This window comes from Coturnix japonica, chromosome 1 (genome assembly GCF_054131305.1).
Source record: "Coturnix japonica strain WE chromosome 1, WE-NBRP24, whole genome shotgun sequence".
NCBI lineage: Eukaryota > Metazoa > Chordata > Aves > Galliformes > Phasianidae > Coturnix > Coturnix japonica.
The window spans coordinates 109,303,147-109,326,389 of NC_140663.1; the positions used below are offsets into that span (position 1 = coordinate 109,303,147).

Consider the following 23,243-nt stretch of genomic DNA (forward strand, 5'->3'; position numbering starts at 1 on the left):
CAAAACACCACAACTCGGCTGTTTGTCAGCTTGCTGAGCCACAGGGTAACATGAACAGGTGTCCAGATGTGAAGTTACTTTCAGTTTGGTTGAAATTAAAGAAATTTATTTCCTTCTGGCAGGATGAGATGTAGACCAAATAGCTCCAATTTATTAAATGCCTTGCCTTAAAGCACACTATGAAGGTGGCTAGATAATGGGGTGCAGAGAAGTTCGATCTAATCTGAGCCTAAATGTGTCATCCTTGACCTGAAACTTCATTATCCTTCAGCAATGGGAAGTCCATTGTCAAAGTCAGCAGTGCAAGTTTTGGCATCTAAAGTATTGTATGAAAGCAAGCTTCTGGTATGGAAATCATGAGCAGTGGCAATAGTGTGTCATGAGCCCATGCAGCTCTCCTTGATGTCCCTCATCGGCACTTAGGATTTTCCTAACAACAGATTGGACACATGTTGGGCAGGATGATGTAGACAGCTGTTTCTAGAAGCCATGGAGGATGGCAGAGCTACGCACCACACCTTGGACTCATTTGCCATTGTGGTGTCCGGAAGTCCTTCTTTGTCATGGTCAAGCAGATAACCAAGGGCTGTTTAGGTCCAGATGTTAGAAAAATAATTGAAGATAATAATATTGCCTTCTTCTTTAGGGCTTCAGCAATATCTTGAGTACAGCCAGGAACCTCACGCTCCATGTACAATGTGAGACATCAGCTCCAGGTTTTTAATTGACTACATTCTTTATAATACACAGAAGAGCCATTTGAAAGTACACCAAGAGAAGGAACATTGTGGTGGCCCCTCCCGCATTGGCTCAATGAATATCATACACTTCCAGGATGTATAAATAAAGCTTTTCAATCCCTTCCTTTCCTCAGAAGGATTAAAGCCCACATTTCTTGCCTCCTTGGAGATCAAAGACTACCTTGGCAGGGGAACCTTTTCTAGACTTTGAGTTAAAGAAAGGCTGATTGCAGAAATGAATTAATCTATAGACAGTGAGCCCAAGTGCAGCTTAACGAGGCAGTGTTCAGCTGGCAATGGAGAAACCTATTCTCTGAGCCTTGGCCTGAGGACCTCTGTGTACCTTGTCTCAAGGTTATTTCATGTAGCAACAGTTTCCTCAAACTCTACTTTAAAAGAAACCAGGATGGCTGCTGCTGCATTTTGTACAAATCCTGATGCAATTAGGTAGCTGCTGAAGAGGAAAGGCTCAGTGGAAACCCAGCAAGTTTCTGTGTGTTGCTCGATGTTACATGTCTTCAAAGTACTCAGCAGGTTTATCCAAACTCAGGAATTTGTAGATGGGTTTGATCACAGCTTGAGGTTATGGTGTAGCTAGACCACAGTTTTGAGGATCACAGTTTCAGAGGTGAACACCTAAGCAGTTTTTGTACGCTGGACATCCAAATCATTGGGGTTCCAGCCCTCAGTATTAGGGAACAAAATCCCATTGCCACTCAGTAGGAACTCTACTCCTAGTTCATAGGATCATTGAATCATTTAGGTTGGAAAAGACATCTAAGATCATCAAGTCCTACCATTAACTTAGCACTTGAAAGTTTACCAGTAAATGATATTCCTGAGCACCAGTGCTTCTCAAAATGACACTCCAAATTTGTATGTGCAAATTGCATATTGTTCATTGGTAAGAATGAATGACCCTCTGTGCCTTTCTGCAATCAGATCCAGGATACTAACTGATACAGCTTTGTGAGCATTATGAAAGGAACTGTTTTATTTAAACCCCTAGAAAAGCCTGTAGAGCTAAATGAGCAAAAGAAGTCTATTCCACAGAAGCTGTAGATCATGTATGTCAAAATTCAAAACAAACAAACAAACAAACAAACAAAAAAGTGATCCTGGAGGCACATCTTTCTATTTATCAGTGGAAAGCATTTTCATTTATTTATTTATTTGTTTACTAGTAAAAAAATCAATTTTGTATTATGAAACACAAATAGAAAAGTTTGCTTTTCCAATGTAACTTCCAATAAATCCTAATATCACATTTCTTAATGTTCACCTGTCAGAGACTGCAAAATCAATAAGTGTACTGGTAGTACAAACTTCTATAGACAACATAGAATTATAGAATATCATTTGAGTTGGAAGGGACCCTTAAAGTTCCTCTAGTCCAACTCCCCTGCAATTAACAGGGATATCTACAGCTAGATAATGGTGCTCAATTTTCATTCACATTTTGAAGAAATGGATTAATTCCATGAAAAAATGGACTTCTACTGGAAGCTGTAATATAGGACAAAAAATCTATAAACACAACATAGGTATACAGTGTACTGTCATGAAAGAGCTTAATGTGTTGTCATCTGTACATATAGAATATTGTCTCAACAGTATTAACAGTATTTCCAGAGAAGAGATAATTATCACACGGCCTACAGTGGCTTTAAAGAATCAGGATAATGCAAGGAATTAAACATATCCTGCACAGACCAGATGTCAGAACACACAGTTTTGTAATTCAGTCAATTGTATGTCAGGTTAAATCAACTGTGTGAGTATGATGTTTTGTCTTTGTGCTCATTCATCTCTAAAGAGGCCCAAGGTAGCTGTCAAAGTAAAGACCTGTTAAGCTCTCCTTCTTCTTCATGACAAAGAAGCCATGAAATCCAGAACAAGAGTGTAATGTATTCAGAAGTAGCTGCAGAGAATGTGGGTTAGGGAAAGACTATATGCTGGTTTTGATGGCTAGTAGTCACTTTCTTACCACACATCCTTATCCTTCTGTATGTCCTACTTCCAAGTTGTGTTTTTCTTCATATTAATTACTGAGCATTTCAGAAAATAAAGTATTTCCAAAGTGTACAGAGACATCCCAGTCCAGATTTGAGTATTTTGAAAATATTATAGCCAACTTCCACCTCTTCTGTAACTATATTTGCAAGAATGTGACTGTTATCTCAGGCCCCCATTTTTATTGCACATATTGACATAAAACAAGTGGATGAATTGTACCAGGATTAGTCACAGTTCAGTCGTGCTGTGATATTATCTGTAGGCATATCAGATGTGCACTGCATTTATATGGAACAACACTCACTCACACATAATGAATCCTGTTGAGCAGAAGCCATATGACCAGGAGAAAGCAGAATTTTTAGAAACTGTAAGTAGATGATAGTCAAATGTGGGCTATTTGCATTTGGGTAAGGTGACAGAAGAGGCAGAATTCATTATGAATAAATTAGATGTTGCTGCCCAGAGATAGAGAAGGCTGAGTTTTACATTTCCTTTCTTGGAGAGGAGACACTGAGAAGGTGCATGAGTGTGCTCTTCACACATTAATAGCAACAAAACCAAGCTGAGAGAGCTTCATGATGGATATTGCTTCAGGAGCGGCAGTGCTGAAGGGTGGCAGAACCTCTAGGCCCATGGGCCTGCTATGGGCACTGTGCTGGTTCCACACAGAATAATAATAATAATTGTTATTACTATTTTGACAATCAGTGATTTTTTTTGTCATTACTGGTAAAGTCACCTGGGCATGTCTTGCTACTCCTCTTTCTCTTTCTAGAAAATTCACAATAGCTAAAATGTTATTTCTCTCCCTTCCTCAACAGTAATGCACATGAGCAGTGTGTCCTGCTGCTTCTTCACCAATGAGAAGTGCTAAAATATGAAAGGCTCTTTTCTGAAAGTCATTTTTCTGCCAGCCATTTTTCTGCTTGTGTTTAGTAGGTTTGTCATTAATAAAGGCTGTTTTTCAAAGCACTCGTTTTTAATTGAAATTGTGGTTTTAACAGTGTTTCTTACGTTATGACTCTAGTGTAGAACATTGTCTGAAGTGTTAGTGCTGAATCTTGGTGCTTTACACAGTGATAATATATTTTATTTCATTATTATTTCATTTCATGTTCTTTATTGGGTTTTCTTTATTTTACCTTGTTCTGGTTTATTTTTCTTATTTTGTCTAATAAGAAGATATATATACATTTAATTTATTTTATTTAAGGGAGGGAAAGTATCATTGCTGAGAGACTGATCACAGTCCAAATAGTTATGTAAATAATGCATTGTGACCAGTAACTCCTACAGGCAACTAGAGGGCAGACTTCTAAAACAGTTCAAGCTCTGTAAGATGCAGATGGGTACTTTATGAGCTTCCCAAAAATATTAATTGCATGACTCATAAAGATTTTGCATCTTTAACTGGCTTAATACTTTCAAAATACTGTACTGATATGGCTCAGCCTATTACATAAAAATAATATTCCTCTGTGTTTGTCGGCAGCCAAGCAGTTGGTATTCTAAAACTGCTAATTATTACACCCAGTACAACTGAGTTCCCATTTCCTTATCCTTCCTTTTGTCTCAGAGCGGTTCTGTTCATTAATCGTGTCTTATTGTATACAGTGAATCACTCTAGACTGGAGAAGGCATTTTTATTTCGTGTGTGAGCATAGTTTAGCATTTGGATAGGGATTTGCTTCTGACCTGTTCACTGCAGGATGTTTATAGGGACCTTTGCAATGGCAGAGAAAAATGAAGAGAAGCAAACCCTCACAGCCAAATCACCACAAGGTAAATGAAATGCTGAGAAAACCTCTCTCTATATGTATTTTTAACTTCTCATGATCTGGTCTCACAGTCTGATGGAGGTGTGACATACCACATAATTATTAGAGTTTGGAGCTGTCAGACTGAACCTCTAAGGGTAGTATTTATATGTTTGGCATCAGACACCTGAGTGGAAGCTGGAGATCAATAGAGCAAGAGACTGAGATGTGGTGGGGACTGTGGGCCAGTATGGAAACACAAGTTTTATGTTATTCTGCAAAGCTGGGCCTTGCCCTCAGCTGGACTACAAGAGTACAAGAAGAGCTGGGGTTAAACCATACAACAGAGTTTAAAAAGAAAACACTTTTCCCCTGATTAGCAAGACTGTCTCCTGCAAGCTCTTGATGGTGGGAGTGCTGAGCAGGAATTAAGGTTGGGAGTTTTACAGGCCTGAAAATGTTGGCCCTTAGAAGCCCACTGCAAAGAGCTGCACTGTCATCTGGACAGGCTGCCGGGCAGCCAGTGAGGGGGCTGATAAGAAACTGGCCAGATCAGTCATGCTCAATGTTCCGTACTGCACCAGGAGAATTGCTGGAAGCAAGATGTTTCCATAAAAAGTTACACTTCCAAAGCATAAACCTTTCCCAGCGGAGGAATGTTCCACTAGAAAATATTGGACCAGTTTGATGCTTGGCATAATCTAAAGTATTAAAGCTCATTGCATTTTAAATAAACTTTTGCAGCTTCAGCCCATGCCAATGCTCAAAGAACAAACCAAGCAAACTCTACTTTTTCTCCCATAATTATCCAACCCAATAATTCTCTTGTCATCTTCTCCTTTTGATTCACTGAAAGAGGAAAGTTCGTGCTTGCAGTAAACAAATATGCTGTTTGCTTCTAGTTTCATTGCCTGGAATTTGAAATTCACGAACAGTCATGATATAAATACATCTAGCTCTAATCCCAAATTACGTGTGTACAAATGGCACTAAAATCCAATTACCTTCAGGACACACATGATCAGATTTCATTTTGCAAAAACTTATTTTTTCTTTTAAAGTATTCCTTTCTAAAATCAGCATGAAATGCATATTCTCTTCAGTGACAAATGAAAGACAAAATCTGCCTTGCCAAAGTTCAAACATATGGCCTTTGAAAGTCTAACGAGTTAACTTCTAATGCTTAGACCTTTTCCCTCAAACGTTAAAGTTCACTAAGAGGTGGAAAGTATTTGTGATGAAATGTGAATGGCAGAGCACTGGAGGATATGTGAATTCTGAAGAACGGTGAAATAAAAATGTTCAGACAAGGTGCAAGTGCAGTAGGAACTGAAAAGTCAGGAAGTATGGAAGCTGTGGGTGAGTGTTTATGGGTTCACCGGTGCAGGTGAATTAACATCCTGACTGTACACTTGAAGTACAGCTGAAAGAAAATTTGATAACTATAACTTAAGTTTTGGATGCAAAAAAACACCATTAGGCTATGTGTTCAGGCTTAACTGATTAACTGATACTTACAAGAGTCATTTATCAACTTAATACTGTTTTGATATGCAATTTTTATTGTCTAGTCCCTCAATCATTTTCTGAAAAATCAGCTCCACAGACGTAATCAGGCAGCAAAGACCAGTGGCACTTCAGACGTGTCATTAATGAGGACATCTGCTTGTGGGCTTGACAGGCATCTCCCCTGCAACTCTTCTACTCCCACAAAACAAAAATTTACCATCTCTTGCTTAGAAATTTTTATTCTAAAAATACAAGCGAGTTGATGCTTTTGGAATAATGAGAAAGATTTGTACATAAGTTAAAGTAAACCTTTAATATTTAGAGAGTTAACACCAAATGAAACACAGGTGTAAAGGAAGTCTGAGGCAAGTGCCTTCCTCTAGAAATTCTGTAGCATATTAATACAACTAATTCAAAAGTCATTTTTCATCATTTGATTACACAGCACAATTATGCATCTCAGTGTTTAGAGTGTTCGTGAAACAGCATGATCTTGAAGCTAGTAGCTCATCCCCACACATACTTTCATTGCAATGTTTGATGATGTTAAGACTGCTGAAAAGATTTAGCTGGAAGAATAATTACTATATCATAAAAGTGTCAGTAAAAATAAAGTCACCTTTCTGCAAATTTCAGTCTCTCTCAAATCAATCAATTTTTTTCTAAACAAAACAAAACAAAGTGCCATGAAAGCAGTCAGGAAGGTTTTGCAGAATGCTTTTGGACCCACAGCATGTTCTACCTATCATGACTTCAGAGAGCTTTTTTTTCTTGGACCTGTAGTGCTTATGGTGGGATACTTCATGACCTTCCTGGAATCCCAGGATTTCTGTTTTTTAGCTTTATATTTTCCCATGTTAAACCAAGGTTACAGAAAGCAATACCAGTCATCATGTCCTTGTCTCTTGTACTTCACGCTCAGACACCTGTGAGACATTTACCCCCCATTATCTCTGTGGTTGGTGACCAAGAGCTGACTCTAGGGAGTCTTTTGCAGTGAGCGCACTCACCACCATATACATTTTCTCTTAGCTGGAAAGTTTGCTTTCAGAGACTTATCCTGGTTGGCAAACTCCAGTAATGCAATTAACTCTCAGTAGGTGCATTACATATTACAACAGTGAGTGCCTCCTTACAGAGCCTTCATCATTTTCGGCACACACACAAAAAAAGTCCTGTTCTTTCAGATAGCATTGCTTTTCTTTTAACTTTTTCTTATGGAAGTTGTCGTCTCTTATTACTGCTGTCTTTATCTTACCAACCATTATTTTTTACTTCTAATAATGCTTAGCTGTCCCCTTCTGTACATATTTTCATCCTGTAAACATCATGATTACCCCCCTAATTATTTTTTTTCTCACTGGGAATTAGCAACATCTCTTTTATTTTCACAGTGCACCACCACCCAGGTACATTTCTCCTGTCTAATTTTCACCCTATGCCTGAAAGCTGATAAGTGGTTTTGTCTATCATAGGGGAAATCGATAGGATTTGTAGCATCTTGGAGGAGGTAAAAAGTACTTTGCAGGATTGGCTCTTAGGTCTTTACTTCCTTACTGATGAATTTTCTGTAAAACAGTTCCTGAACTTACATTGTCTCTGTGAGGTTTTATCTTGAGAATCTAAATTACTATTATGTGGAATAAAAATAAATTAATACTGGACTGTCTTGGAAATCCCTTTCTAATCTCTGTGCCATAATTTTTACTGTTAAAGGCGTGTAGATCATGTGGTTTCATTAATATGTGGGCATACTTGGGCATACTTCCTAATGCAGCAAGGATGATACCTTAAAAAGGAGACCAAGTCCTTGAGCAATCCCACAAGGAGAATTCAAATGGTTTTTAAAAAGAAGGATGATAAGAGCTTAATATGAACTCAGAAAAGAATTTCCTCCCTATATTGATTAGTAATTACAAAGGATAATAATCATAGACACACACCCACATAAGCATAAAAGGATTCAGTAAAGTACCCCAGAGGAAAAGCTGTATTTTCCCTTTAGAAAGTAATAATTATGAAGGTAGTAAGTATCACGGCATAGTCCTCATTAACAGATAGAAAGAGCTATTGCAGCTTCTCATCAGTAGTCTTAAACACAGTGTTTATTATATACAGCTTGATCTTTGCTTCCCATTAAAAATCATAATGACCTCAGTTGACTCCCAAAGCAATTGAAGATGAGTCTGCAAAATGTTTTTATAGGGATGACACTTTATAAGAAGTTGGAGGGGAAGCATTAATGAACAGCAGAAAATTAAAATGGAGACCTGAATTTAATGTGAGTTAAACATATGCCACCACCAATGTGTTTCCAGACGTGGGGAAAGCATGAATGGTAACATGAATGATAACTTTGAAGGAAGTCACAGAAGCAGTAGTAAGATAACAGAAAGTGTATCAGAACTTGTATGTTTTCTTTGTACTACCACTTTGGAAACAATCAGTACTCAGTTTCTATGAGCTATTTGCATATGAGACACAATTTCTCAATTTTAAGAAACTGTTAATTTTCATCCCTAAAACCAGCATACTTGTAGCAATATATTGTGTAAAATCAATGAGCTAAAAAAATCTGCTTCTTCATCTAAATGATAATAACTAACAGGCCATGATGTATTCATTGAGTTTCTGACCTGAACCAAGAGATCAAACAGATCTTAGCTGTTTCCTAATACATTTCCATGGTCCATGGAGTATAATGTTTGTAACTGATTTCAAATCTGAAGCTTTCTGAAGTAGGATTAACCAGGAAGAAGAGGTATTTGTTATTAGGAAGATGTTCTTTCTTTTTCACTGGAAATGCTGAAATCTGATTTGTTTGTTTGTTTGCTTCGCTTTTGAAAGTGATACTAGTTGCAACACACTGGTCTGTCAGGAACTGTATGTAATATCATTTGCATCATCTGCGTCTTCTTTCTGATTATCAAGAGAAACAGAAAAACAATACAACTCATGTCAAGAATCATGGCCTTATGAGCATCAGGTCTTTTCAGAGATCCAAAATTTTGAATTATTATACTTTAAGGAAAAAAACAGAAATATTTCAGTTTTCTATTTTTCCCGAGGGTACAATCAACATTTGTTCTTGGGATGTCCCGTGGAAATGTCGTGGGAGATGAGGGCAAACTGGTGATTTCGCAGGTGTGGGGTGTGTTGGCTAAACCAAAGGTTCTCAGCCTGGACATGGAACCAAGGAGCTCTGAGGGCTCTACTTACAGACTGCAGAGCTGCTTGACTCTGCACTGCAAATCTGTAGCAAGGAACTTGAAGATACCAGATACCTGGATGAGCCCAGTATATCTGAGTGTTTGTAAGAGCACTGAAGGCCTTAGACAGAGTTCCTAAGTGAGGGACCATGTCTTGCAAAACTTGGCTTGTATCCTCTAAGAGCTGCCACCTCTGTTTGTCTCTCCAGTTCCTTGCAGGGAGGAAGGCTTGAGGAAAACAGAACATGAGGAAAACTTCAAGATATTTTACTCTGAGCAGCAACTTTACATTCTACATAACAGATATTTTTTAACTTTCTGAAGCAAAGGATCAGGTACTTAGTATGCACAGAAGTCTATGAAGTCTATTGGTCCCTGGAAGACCAATTTGCCATTAGTTGTCAGTGAATTAACTTGAGATAGAAACTAAATAATCAGTGCAGGAAGTAGTTAATCTTTAAGGTCCCTTCCAATGCAAGCCATTCCACGACTCTATAATGATGTAACAACAGTAAAATACGTAATTTTTTTTTGAAACCTACAATCTCTCATGTTATCTTATTCATATACATGGAAAGATTTACTCATCTCTAAGAACAGATGTTATTCAAAAGGAAAAAAAAAAATCATAATACATTTTTCAGGTGTGAGATCTGTTCCCCACTTATCCAGCTTCAGGCACCTTCCCATCTTGAAAAGACAACAGTGCAGCTGGTTACCTTGAAGCTGCTTTAACTGGCTTCAGCCAGGAGTCCGTGCACAAACCTCAGGATGTATAAATATATCTATGAATGTTCACATGTTCTCTTTTTCATGCATATTAACTCGCCATGAACCACTTGCTTAATTCAACTGCTATGCCCAAGTAGTTACAATTTCCAAATAACTAAGAGGACAGCCTAGCAACCATGCGGTTTAATACAACTACACAGAGCCAAAAATCTTCCAATGAGCTTCCAACACATGCCATTATCTAATCTTTCTTACCACTCAAACTATTACAGCAGTCATTAGGTCAGTGCAATGCCATTCTTCTTAATTATATAATGTCAGCTGAATGCCTAATTTATACATTTCAAAATTGTCACAGTTGTGTTCTATATTTGGCAGGAGGTAAACTTGCTGCCATAACGCATTGATCTGAAAGATCTCCGTTTGATAGCTGTCATCTCAGAGCCACCGCACTGAATCGTCTCTCCTTTGCAAGTTTATTTGCTGACTAAGCTTTGTGTTAGTGTAGGGAGCAAGATGTTATACAGTACAGCAGCATATAGGGAGAAAATTGGGTCAGAACTGTCCTTAGTTCCCCACGTCATTCTGCCTAAAGATAGATATAAGTTAGTTTGAAGAACAGCATACACATGATGAAGCGCACATATGTCTTTCAGTAAATGCCATGATAAGGATAAGAAAAAGTTGTCATAAAAATGATGATTTTTGTATTTCAGCCCTTGCTTCTGACATTATTTGTCAGATAAACCTGAAAAAAAAAAATCTGATTTTTTTTTATTTCTACTGAAACTCTGTGTGTATTTGTGTGAATCTCTGTTTTTCAGCTGCATTTCTATGCATTTCAATTTACTGTGGGTAAGGAGCCAAAAAAAAAAAAAAAAAAAAAAAAAAAGAGAAGGAGCCAATAAAATAGGAGAAACTATTTAAATTTTTCAACATTTCACAGAATCATAGGCTCACAGGATGGCTGCTGTTAGAAAAGACCTCTGATTCCATCTATTCCAACCCCTGCTCAAACAGGGACACTCAAAGCAGGGTGCACAGTGCCATGTCCAGGAATGAAATGTGAGAGAAAATATGTGAGAGCTGCCTCTTTTATCCTGACCAGAAGCATAAGAAATATGCTAAAATAATTAAAAACAAACAAAGAAAACCATACAAGATGTAAAACATGGTTTAGTTTAAAGTAGGTCTTTTAATTGAGTCAATCAGCTATTACTGGGGGGAATTCAAAGGATGAAGCTCTTTTTGCTACCTGAACTGTCTTTCTTATCCTCACCACAGTTCTAGTATGTTCACTTTGACCACATTTAACTTCCTGCTGCTTCTTCCTCTGCTTATGCAGACAGTAATTCCAGACATGATATCAATGTTAGAGCAGTGGCACAGGAGAAGATGATCTCAGCAAGTGGTGCCCACTAACGGGAAGTCAGAGAAGTTGAATTAAAGCAGATCCCTTGAAACTTCAGATTACTGTATCAGAAAGGACAAGGCTTTTACCAGTAGGGAAATAGGCAGTCAAAGGAGACAATCCACTTTTATTTCACATTCCACATACCTTTTTGCAGGAGCTTTTCCTTCTCAAGATCAGTGTGTTGGAATTCTAGAGAAGTTCATGACCTCTGTCCCCTTCTTACCTTACTGAAATCGATACCCTTTTCATTCCCAGAGTGCTTATTCACTGGGAATGCCCAGATGTCATTTAAAAGTTGTGAGAACAGAAGTCTTTCCTGTGTCTCCTAACTCCGTAGGAAGTCATTTTGCACTTGAATAGGCACTTTTTACCTTTTTAATCAAAGTTTTCCTGTGCAATATTTTCTCAAGCATCCATGCCTGTTGTCAGTCGCTGTATAGCCAGGGTATGTAATTAATGTTTTCTGATGATTATAGACTTTAAAGTTTGCATATTTTAAATCACGTTTCACTGCTTGGTGAAACAGTATTCTAAAGAAAAGACACAGTTCTCCCACTGTAACCACCCCGTCCTCTCCCAAATGGAGGACTTTTTGCTGCCTTCTTAAACGTTGCATGTACGACTGTGACAGTGGTGAGTAAGAGATCTATAAATGGGTTCTGGTGAGGAGTAAACATCATGTGGTCGTTCACTTTGGAAGCTTGCTGAGTGGGAGGCATTTACTGAACCTTTGTGCACTTGCTATAATCACTGATTTTCTATGAAGTGCTAATGGTATACGTCTGTTTTCTCCTTTGTGAGGGCACTTATTACAAAACCAGCTTCCTTATCAGAATTTTAGGGTTAAGTATATAGGGCTATAAGCTGTTTGGATAAAGAGAAAATTTACTTACCCATCTGGTGATTCATGTACAGTCTTTAATTATATAATATTAGCACTGAATACGGTGATTTGGTTGCATGTGTGGAGGTACAGCCAACATCTAGATCCGTTTCTGATTTCTTCTACTTTCGACTAACTTGTTGTAGAAGAACAGAAAAAGGGAGATTTTAAAACTCATTCATTTATTTAGATATATCTTAAAAGTTTCATTTGTGCTGAACAAACACATAGACTAAATAATCTCCTACATTAAAATAACCATCACTTTTTCCTTTGTTTAAAAAACTCAGGAACCTAGTCTTTTTGTTTTGCTATAGAAGCTAATAGTGGCATCTCATTGACTGTAATCAGAGCTCTGAAGATTCTCAAAATGGGAAAGAAGAAAGGCTTGAGGGCTGGAAAAAAAGCTAATTCTGCGATTCAAGAAAGCTTCTAAGCTTGTGCTTAAGCCTGTCCTTAATCTTAAGCTTGCGTTTTCTGTCAAGTACATACCTTTCTGTTTTCTTTAAAATGCAGTGTTGTTCAACAGAATAAGGTTGATTAAAGTGGCAAAAGAGGCACTGGTAGATAAGCTGCAGCAACTGAAAGAATAACCAGAGAACATAACTGTAAGGATTATTAATGTAGCATAAGCAACCTATTTTTGAGTTTACAGACTCCCATTGATTTCTGGAGGAGTTTGAGCTCTAAAAATAACATGCCTCTGGGAGCTGGGAGAGAGAACTATAGCTGGACAGAAGGAGGTCTGAGTGGATTGAAGCATCACAGGGAGATAATAGAGGGTCCACTGACTGCAATTATAAGCAACCAGAGAGCGGGAAGTACACTTGAGAGAAAGATGATATTATTAGCAGGTGTTAAAATAGCACTACTTGCAAGTGGTGTGCTTTATACAAAATTAAAGAGCAAGAATTGGGCTTTATTTTCCTCTGCACCTGAGCCCTGAGGTAAGGCTTACCATAACACTTTGGTTGGTCCTGCATTTGGAACACAAGTGACAGGGTCCTGGTGGCTGTATTAATTTTTTGCTTCTCTTGTTAATTAGTGAGTCTTCATAGAATCATAGAATGGCTTAGGTTACAGGGCTGTCACCCACCAGATCAGGCTGCCCAGGGCCACATCCAACCTAGTCATGAACGCCTCCATGCATGGCTCCTCCTGGTATATGGCCTCCTAGATGACTGATTTTCTCTGGATTAAGTCCTCTATATCTCAGTTGTGACTGGAAGTGCTGGAGGTAGCAGGCCTTATGAGAGTTCTGTGCCATTGGGGAAAAAGAGAAATGTGTGTTCAGTTCTATGGGATATGGTGCTAGCTGGGACACTTAAGCCTTGGGGTCCTCAAGGTAGTAAGTGACATTAACATTAACACCAACAAGAGATAGGTATCAAATGTCTTGGAGCAATGAGGGCAAAAATGATTAAAAACTGGGGAAGGATAAGGGAGTACTTGAAGAAATGGAGCATGTAGATGAAAGTAACCCAAGCAGCTGATTACTTGGAGTTTTAGTCACACAATAATATGGCAAATTATGCTTTGTTTTAATTTGTAAATGCACTGAGAGACCCACAGAGAAGCAGGGACAAATAAGGATCTTCCACCTCATCCACAAAACTACTCTGACCCTCACAACAGAGGGACAAGCTCTCATGGGACCAGCATAAGTCATGCCCAAACTCACAGGCTGGCTGAAGCTGGAAGGCACCCCTAGAGATCAGCTGTCCTGACCCCTGTTTGGAGCAGAGGCAGCCCCTGCAGGTCTCTGAGGGCTGGTTACACTGAAGCCTTGTCCACACCAGGCCTGTCCACTCTGAAGGTGAACACTACATAGCCTCTACGGGCAACCTGCTCCAATGTTTGATCACTCTTGCATTAAAAAGGTTTGTTTTCCTCTTGACATGAAATTCCATGTATTCCAATTTCTGTCTTTTACTTCCTATCCTGTCACTGGGCACTACTGATAAAAGTCTGGCTCTGCTTCTTTTCATACCCATATCAAGATCCCTGAAGGCTTGGTGTCTTTGTGTGCACAGTACAGAACAGTTGATATAAAAGGTTCAGGAAACAAGGAAAGACTAAACTGCTTGGTGATTAAGGTAGGGAAAGATGAGCATGGAGCTCCTACACAGGGCAGATGTCTCCTACAGGATGGCACTTGAAGGAAGTACAGCCTTAACCATGAATCTGCTAGAAAGGTATATAAAAAAAGGCACATAACCTTTAAAAGAGGATGCTGAGTTACAGCTGTCACTCACTCTGTGAACCTTCCCACTATATATTTAGAAACAGTCTGACATTGTCCTCTTTCAGTGGAAGGATCCGAAAACATTTGTGCCACCATGTGCTGAATTATATTTCTATGTATGTGCCCACTGCGCTGAGCGCACCGGTGCTAATAGATACCCTCTATTCTGAGCCCAGGCATGAGCACTTGCAGTTAATCATAGCTAGTAATGTTTTATCCACCCACCACTGCAAAACAGTCACCTTGTGATATTCAGGAACAGGCACAGAACAGTTTGAAAGAGAATACTCAATTGAAACATAAGAGTGCATGTGTAGGCAGGCAGTAATTATACGGGGCAGGATTACACGTGCGTGCATATCCTGGGGAGCCATCAAATACAACTTCAAGGTTTGATTTTGTTTTTGAGATCAGAAGTACATAAAATTACCTGACTGTGGGCAAGCTTTAGCCAAAGCAGAGTAGTACACTGCATCACTGAGTCAGTTTAAGAGTTGATTAAGTTTGATTACTAATGGCCAATGATCATGCTAGTAGCAATGTTTTGTTGATTTTCTTTTATCTCTTTCCTTTGGACTATTAATAACCCATTCTCCATTTTCTTTCATTTTTATAGAAGGTTGCCATTTTTTAACCATCCTGTGGCTTTCTCTTTACTTTCTGAGTATTGAATAAAGATTTGCTAATTTAAGAAAATTTTAAAAAACACTTACAACAAGAGATATTCCTCCACCCAAAATACTTATATACCATTTCGTTAAACGTCTACTCTAAGAAAATATCTTGAACAATTGAAAGTTATTTTCAAACCCATTCCCTCAGTATTGAGGCTGTCTGGAACCACTGATATAAGTGGCAACCTCTGATACTCCTTAACATCAAAGAGAACAGGAATAGACCCTATGCTGTTTCAAATTAGCTGTGACAGTGCAGGAAATAATCACTGCAGATGGGTCAATGGAAATTATTCATCATTCCACAGGCAGGAGCTAACACCGCTTAACATAATAAATAAATTAACACTGATGGGATATATACAGCAGATACAATTGTGCTTCTGCATCAAGTGTACTGTATCAATAGCTTTATCCATGGAATGGAACACCTCTCCTATGAGGAAAGGCTGAGAGAGCTGGAGCTGTTCAGCCTGGAGAAGAGAAGGCTGCAAGGTGACCTGATAGCAGCCTTTCAGTATATAAAAGAGCTACAGGAAAGAAGGGGACAGACTCTTTTTGCAGTGTCTGCTTTGTTAGAACAAAGGGAAATGGCTTCAAGTTCAGAGGGTAGATTTAGGTTGTATATGAGGAAAAAAATCTTATACAGTGAGGGTGGAGAGGCACTGGAACAGGCTGCCTAGTGATGTGGTTGATGCCCTGTCCCTTGAGACTTTCAAGGCAAGACTGGGTAAGGCCCTGATCTAGCTGTTGTGTCCCTGTTCATTGCAGGGGAGTTGGACTAGATGGCCTTCAGAAGTCCCTTCCAACTCTAAGGATGCTACTGTATTCAGTGCTGGTTGATCCTGAAAATTAAAGCAGAAACGGGATCTGTGCCACAGCCCTGCAGACTTGCAGTATGTGCCTGCTGGAGCAGCACTGGGACTTCCCTTGAACAAGCTGTAGTGCTGGGGAAGGGCTGGGGCAACGAAGAGGGACAGGGGTGGCAGATACCCCTGAGAGCAAAGCTCAACACTTCAAGAGTTCACAAGAGTTCACAAGCTTTTGAGAGAGTCATGAAGTTTCATCAGATGGAGTCTTGGATAGTAGGCAGAAAAAGGTAGTGGATCAAGAAGATTTGTTTCACACCCACTCTCAATTCCCTGAGCTCAGGTGTAAACAAATACACTGCAGGTGCTGGGAATATACTCCCACTCACAACTTGCAAGTACTTCTCTGCATCCTCTTGAAACGTCTGTTAGATCACTGATAAATTATTAATTTCTGGTTCTGTATTTGTTACACAGGTCTGACAAGAAATCAGACGGATTCTGTGAATGGATATCATCTGAAGTATTTTATATATTTGTATGAAGACTGAACTTCCAAATTTGGCAACACCTCATGGGAAGCAACTTCTTTGTACATTTATATCAACACTTTCTTCTTGTCCATTTTGCTTAACACAGAGAAGTACTGATGAAATAAAAGAGAGCACCGAAACTAATGATAAATATGTATATATTCAAGAATGATTTAATCTGAGATTGGAGAATAGTGTATTTAGAAGTTTGAGGAAGAGTGAAATAAATGCTTCATTAAAGAAAAAGTGATCATTTACAATTAATTTGGTTTATTCTTTTAAAAATAATGAATACAGACAAAAATGTAAAGAAGACTTCACCAAATTCAGAATGAATGAGGAATGTAATATCTAATTTCCTGTTATGTATTCCTGTATGGAACAGAAATGGTGGATTATGTGTAATAAAGAAAGAGCCAATATTAAAAGGGGTGATCTTTATGGCGAGTTTAGGTAAATTATCTTGCTGCAGAGCCAAAGTATTTCTTTTTCTTGGGAATCTAAACATAGACCAGTGCTCTGCTGTTTATGTTTTACCCTAACCTTGTCAGGGTGTGAGTTGACTGACAGAAATCCTGCAATCTTTATACATAAGTTGTTCTGAAAGTAATACCACCTATTTATTTCCATGGAAACTACAATAGATACAAAGAGCACAATAACACTATCTGATAGAACAAATTGTTAGCTACAAAACACTACTTTTTAACAGACTCACCACTACTAGCTATGCATTTTCATCAGTGCTGAACAAGAGCCTACATGCAGTGCTTGTAAAAACCTGCACCAGCAGAGGTGACATTCATCACTGCTGAAAGGCACCACCCACTGCCTCACTGTGCTCACATCCACTGGCTGGTCTCCAGAAACATTCACAAGCATTGATGAATGTCAGTGGGTGCCATTTTTTTTCCTCATGGTGGAACTCAATGACATACCTTTGCTTCATCTGTACTTCCATATCAGACTGTCCCTCTGCTGCCTTCTGTCACATGGAAAAAACATGTAATAGGATACTGAGGTGAAGGTTCAACCTCTCCTGTCACACCACCACCGTCAGCCTCTGTCATTGTGAACCAACATAATAAAATAGGAGGCATTACTTTCAGAGCATCCCTCTTACAAATAAACAGGTCAATCAGCCTTGTAGGAACATGCTCCCGAAATGCAGGTTGAAGGATCACTGTCTTCAAAAGTCCAAATAAAGGAGAGACATAGAAATATTGATGCTGAGCAAAAATGATGTATGAACACACCAACATATAATGATTAATCCCTGACACTTGTTTTATATAGACTGTACATAAATGAAAACTATTCAATGCAGATTCTATTTTTGGAAATTATATTTTATTGTTAGAGGAATTTAATACACTGCATGCCCTCTGTCTATGTGTCATTTACTATGAAGGGATAAGAGGAGCTGTTTTGTACTAATATTCATCTACCATTGATAGAAATTCTTCTACATCGTCTGAAATTCTGCCTGACTTTTGTTTATTCAGTTGAAATAAAGATGATTTTTCTGGTTAGAAATCAAGCTTCAAGATGAATGTTACTAACAATGACATCCATTTAATTCTAGTTTGCTACGTGGAGCAATACAAAACCTAAATGGCAATATTTTTATATTTCAGGTTATTACAAGCACATACTTGAGTGACTACATACAGTAGATTCAAAAGGAACCTTGCTTGCTACAATTTAGTTCTTGTATTTTTCACTTTCAGTACATAATACCAACACTGTTCAGTATCTTGTTCCACACTTATATCTTTCCAGCTGATTTCTCTTAATACAATCCTTGGAGGTGAACATCCCCAAAAGACAGGCTGAAATGAAAGTCTCAAGAGGCAGAATGCCTCAGGAGCACCTTTCATTTACATACCGATGAGATTAACATGTCTATTCAATCGAAAAAGAGTAATTTTCCTACACACCGCATTATCAGTCACTGATACTGGAGTACATTATTTCTGCCAATATACAAATGATTAAAAGAGGAGAAAATACAATCCTTTGAACCAAAAGCATGGTTAAAGGCAAGGTGAGTCAGGGACTCAGCTTTTATTATTCCTTACTCACTTTAAAAATACTTCAGAGAACTGCAGAAAACTAAGGCCATGAGGAGAGTTGGGAGAAGTGGGAAAGCCTCTTCCAATGGAAAACTGAGGAACTGTTTAGTCCTACTGACTCAGGCTGCTCTGAATTTTCTTTCCCATGCAAAAGGTCTTGTATATAATTTTCCCTGTTCTGTCCTTTAGTTGGCAAATACATATTCCTTCTATCTGTCCAAAATGCAGTACATAAGCATGCGAGAAAGATGTCCCATTAGCTTGGCACTACCCATGGTTTATAGGCTGGGTTCACTTCACACATGGTTGGAGACCACAGCAAGGGAAATCCCATCCCATTCAGGAATGGACCAACCCTGTTTCACAGTTGCTTTGGTGGAGGATGGTCTTTCAACCTACACAACCTACTGAGCTCCTAAGATTCAGAGAATTCTGTTTAACAGTCGTCACATCTAGATGAGTAAGCAAAAGAAAGAACAAAAAACAAAAACTACACAACTTTGATACAGAAAATGTGCTTTTTTCATCATATTTCAACTCCTTCCTGAGAAGTGAATGAGTGCCACCACAGACCGCTGAAACATAATGGCAGGGAAAGTTTAGGCAGTGGCAAAGACAATTTTTATTTAGCTTTATTTTTTTTTCCATGATTTTTTTGTAACACATGCATAATTTTACACTGTGTCTTGAGGCTGACAACTATGGGGCATAAAGGATCAGCAAGTTGCCTACACTAAGACCCTTCATGTCAGCAGTACAACGAATCTCTATTAAAGCATAGGCTCAGGAACTTAGTTCCAGGAAAGAAAAAAATGATAGTAATTAGAAAAAAGAAAAAGATTGTGAAGGATCTCTCTCTCAGCTACCAAATTGATAATAACTTGTCTGAACTGGCATGTCTTATTCCTAACTACTTTTCATCTAAATATTACATAACTGGGGCATGGACAGACCAGTGAAAGATGTCCCATTAACTTTGCAGTCTATTACTTCTGGCATGGAAAATTTTACACCCTAAATATTACATTTTTGAACAGATTAAAGAAAAAGTTGAGGCATTACAATGAAATACATGATAACAGATCATGCTAAACTTATACCTATTTCATCTAGTTACGTGTCAGACTTTGTGGGTATGAACCAAAACCAGTAACAGCTATTTACTGACATTTCACTAATGAGATGATAAATGACTGTCTCTAGGCAGTGAAGCTAAAGGAATGGTTCCAGCAAATTAGATATTTATCATAAACAAGCCACAGAGACATAAACTCCACTCCAGCCCCATATCCCTGAACTGCTTAATGAGGGACCTATGAAATGCAGCAAAATAACTGGATTTCAATACCATTTCTCTACACAGTTCTCTGCATAGTGCTGGCATGACAGTACATCAAAGGCACTGTATTGCTGTGGTGTCACTAACCTCCCCTTCCAGCAAAGGATTTAGTCTTATGAAACACCGCTACCCCAGCATATTGTGTGGGAGGGTTTTAGCTGTGGTTCACTGGGCAAAAACATGATCTAATGTTTTTTCTGATCATCTGTACAGAATAAAAACCCAAGCCAAACATTTAATTTAGAGGTAGAGAAAAAGTAATAAATACCGTTACTTGAAATTTGAATATAATTCAAGTAACAACTCTGGTTTAATGATTTCCAATTAAAAGTTTATAACGCTTCTGAATTTCTAATACAATCAGTACTGCTTGCTTTAGCACTCGGGAGGCTCTGCTTTATGTATTCCTGAATTGTAGAATGTTTTTTTTATTTCTCTGGTGGCATAAGCTTTTATATTTAGTAGCAAAAGGAAGGCCCCACTGCACTAATCCACTCGTAAGCGCATGACAGGGGACTGACTCCCAGGCAGAAGTACCAACTGATGAAGGATAAAAGGCCACACCTGGACAAAATACAGCATTGGAGAGGCCAGTCTAAATGCTGAGAAGAAAGTCTCATAAGGTGACCTTCCAGTAAAACATCTGTAGTTAAAGTCAACTGCGTTTATGAAAGTGAATTCCCAAAATCAAAGCCTTGAGGCACAGTTCACTGAATTCAGTGGCATCTTACCAGGGCTGTGTTCAGTGTGATCACATCAGAGATAAAGATAGCTCTTTTATTTCTCTTGTTCCATGTTATCAGTTAATTATTTATGGGAATATGTAATAAAAATCCTGCACTTTGGTCATTTTGTATTATAAAAAATTGATGGTGTTGGGAGAAGAGAACCAGAGAGGGCTGTCTGAGGAAAGTAGTTGTATTTTTCTTGATAATAGCTCTAGGGCCAAAACACTGAAAATAATTCCTTTTGCCCATTTGACTAAACCCTGGTGTCCCTGATGTGTGCACATGTAATTTGAATAAGTTTTGGTTTTTTAAGTGAAGCAGATTAAGGTAGGGAATTTTGGGGGCCAAAACCACATTTCAGTATATAAGCTGCCTAGTACTACTCGTTCATGAATAACTATGAAGAAAACTCCCTGTAATGTCAGCAATATTCTGCTGCTGATATGAATGATGGACTTCACATGTATCCGGAGCCTGCAAGACCTGATTTGAGCAGAAACATATAACTCAGCATATAGCTGAACTGGGTATTATAATAATGCAGAACACAGCATTTTTTGTCTTGAGGGCATAGGTTTTGACCACATGGGGTGAATTTGGACACAAAGGGCAGGATTCACATAATTGTTGGACATGAGGACCCCACCATATGAACAGGTGGACTCATAAGGTACAGAGAGTTAACTCATAGAAGGATAGGCTCCAAGAGATTGAGATGGAAAAGGCAGAGGATGAAAGGCAGAAGAGGGCACAGGCATGGGTTTTGGCTTTGAGAAGCAGGGCAAAAGTGATTTCAGGGCTACCAAGATCTCTGTGACCACACCATTTATTTGCTGCTGTTCCAATTTCCTAACTGGAAGCTCAGCAGGATCACCAGTCTGAAGAAAGGTATGCTCTGGGCTGACACATGACATGAATAATTAGAGGAAGGCCACAGATTTGAGAAGACATCTCACGACCCTTTGGATCCTTATTAATACTGAACTCGGGAAAACTGCCTGGCTCCTTGCCCCCCACCAAGGGTGTGCTCTGAGATGGGATGCTGATTTGGATGTACAGGGTGAGCAATGGAAGGAACTGAGGGGACTGAATAATTGACTTCTTCTGGTTGGGCTCACAGTTGTTCCCAAGGTTGACCTTGGGTTCAAAGGTCAGAAGGACATCCAAATTCATGGTTTTCTACAAAAATCAGGAAAGGAGCACTTTTAAAAAGATTATTATTATTTTTTTAAACTACTACTGCACAGTCAAGTAGCAAACACACAAGAGGTTTGAAATAAAACACTCTCCCTTGAGAAACAAATTGTGTCCTCCTCCTCTCTCTTTCCATGACAGCCATGTGTCACTGGAGCTGGGGTATGGCTTACCAGCCTTCTGGCTTTCACAATGTTCTCAGCGCTTCTCACATACTTCCTGCATGCACATCCGTGCACTCATCCTCCTTTTTTATTGCTGAAGGTTAGTGAGGATAAATGAAAGCTTCCAAAGCCACCTTCTATGGTCAGTTTAGATCTCTTAGATAATCTCCCGTGAGGTCACCCACCTCTTCTAAATGTCACGCACGCATGAGATCTGAAAGGCTTCACAGGCTGTTCTGGTGCCTGAATGACATCCTAGTGACTCAGGAGCTAATGTCTCTGCACAAGGCTGTGTCTTAATTCCCTGCTTTGACTCTTTCTCCTATAAAATGCTGCTGACTCTTCTATCTCTGAGAGCTGTCAAGTAGGGTAGTGTAAGGGGGGAGAACTTCATGGAGGTCAGGGAAATGACAATGGACAGTACTACACAGTTGAGAAAATTCAGATAGCCTGAATTTATATAGTTGTGACACAAATGGGACATCTGTGCTCTTCTCTAGCTCTTGAGAAATGAGGAAAGTGCTTTTCCTACATCGCTTGTCCAGCAAGGCAAGCAAAAAATGTGCTAACATCACGATGATTAAAACCAAGGGCCAGGTCTCATACCACTGTAGCACAGTGGCACACCATTCATACCATGATAGCCACAGCAGCTTGCACCAGCAGATGCTTCTGCATGCAGACTTTGAGAATTCAGAGCAAAAGAAATGCTCAGAAGAGAATATGCTCTAAACAATACCTCTACGAAGGGAAAACAAACAGCATCTTCTAGTTCTCTCCTTAGCTTGATGTTTCATATATGAACCACATGGCTCACCACAGCTCTTTGCCTGGGAGCCCCAGGAAAAGCATGATTCAAAAAGGTATCAGGTGGCACTTCAGACCCTATCCCATCAAAGTGGCAGCAAGAAAGGGGGCCCAAGCCTCACTGGGTATGGTTGCAAAGCCTCCCATAAAGGGCTGAGATGCTATGTGATGCATGCCTGATCTCTACTCAAGCAGTACTAAGAAACATGAGTCCCTTAGGCCAGCACCAACCTCTGCCAGACGTGGCAGCTCAGCTCTGGGTCAAGATGCAGCCAAAACTGATAGCGATTCTTTGGATCAGCAAAGCCTTTGTCTCAGCCCACATGGACAAACAGGGCACCCTTGGGATCATCCTTCTCTTTAGTGGTTTTCTCATGCTTGAATTCTTGCTTTGCTGTCCCATAGGAGCAAG

The 23,243-nt window shown here is 39.1% G+C and overlaps 1 protein-coding gene across 6 annotated transcripts in view; it reads left to right on the forward strand.

The window, feature by feature from the left end:
* Positions 1 to 18,060, forward strand: part of SMPX (small muscle protein X-linked) — a 40,337-nt gene extending 22,277 nt beyond the window's left edge. For 4 of the 6 annotated variants that reach the window (XM_085549974.1, XM_085549996.1, XM_085550008.1 and 1 more), the window contains exon 5: positions 16,469 to 18,060. The gene's annotated coding sequence lies outside the window, so the exon portion shown is untranslated. Of the gene's footprint in view, positions 1 to 3,580; positions 3,729 to 16,468 lie in introns of those variants that run through there. The other 2 variants (XM_085549980.1, XM_085550004.1) reach the window with 1 other exon arrangement.
* Positions 18,061 to 23,243: the final 5,183 nt, after the last annotated feature.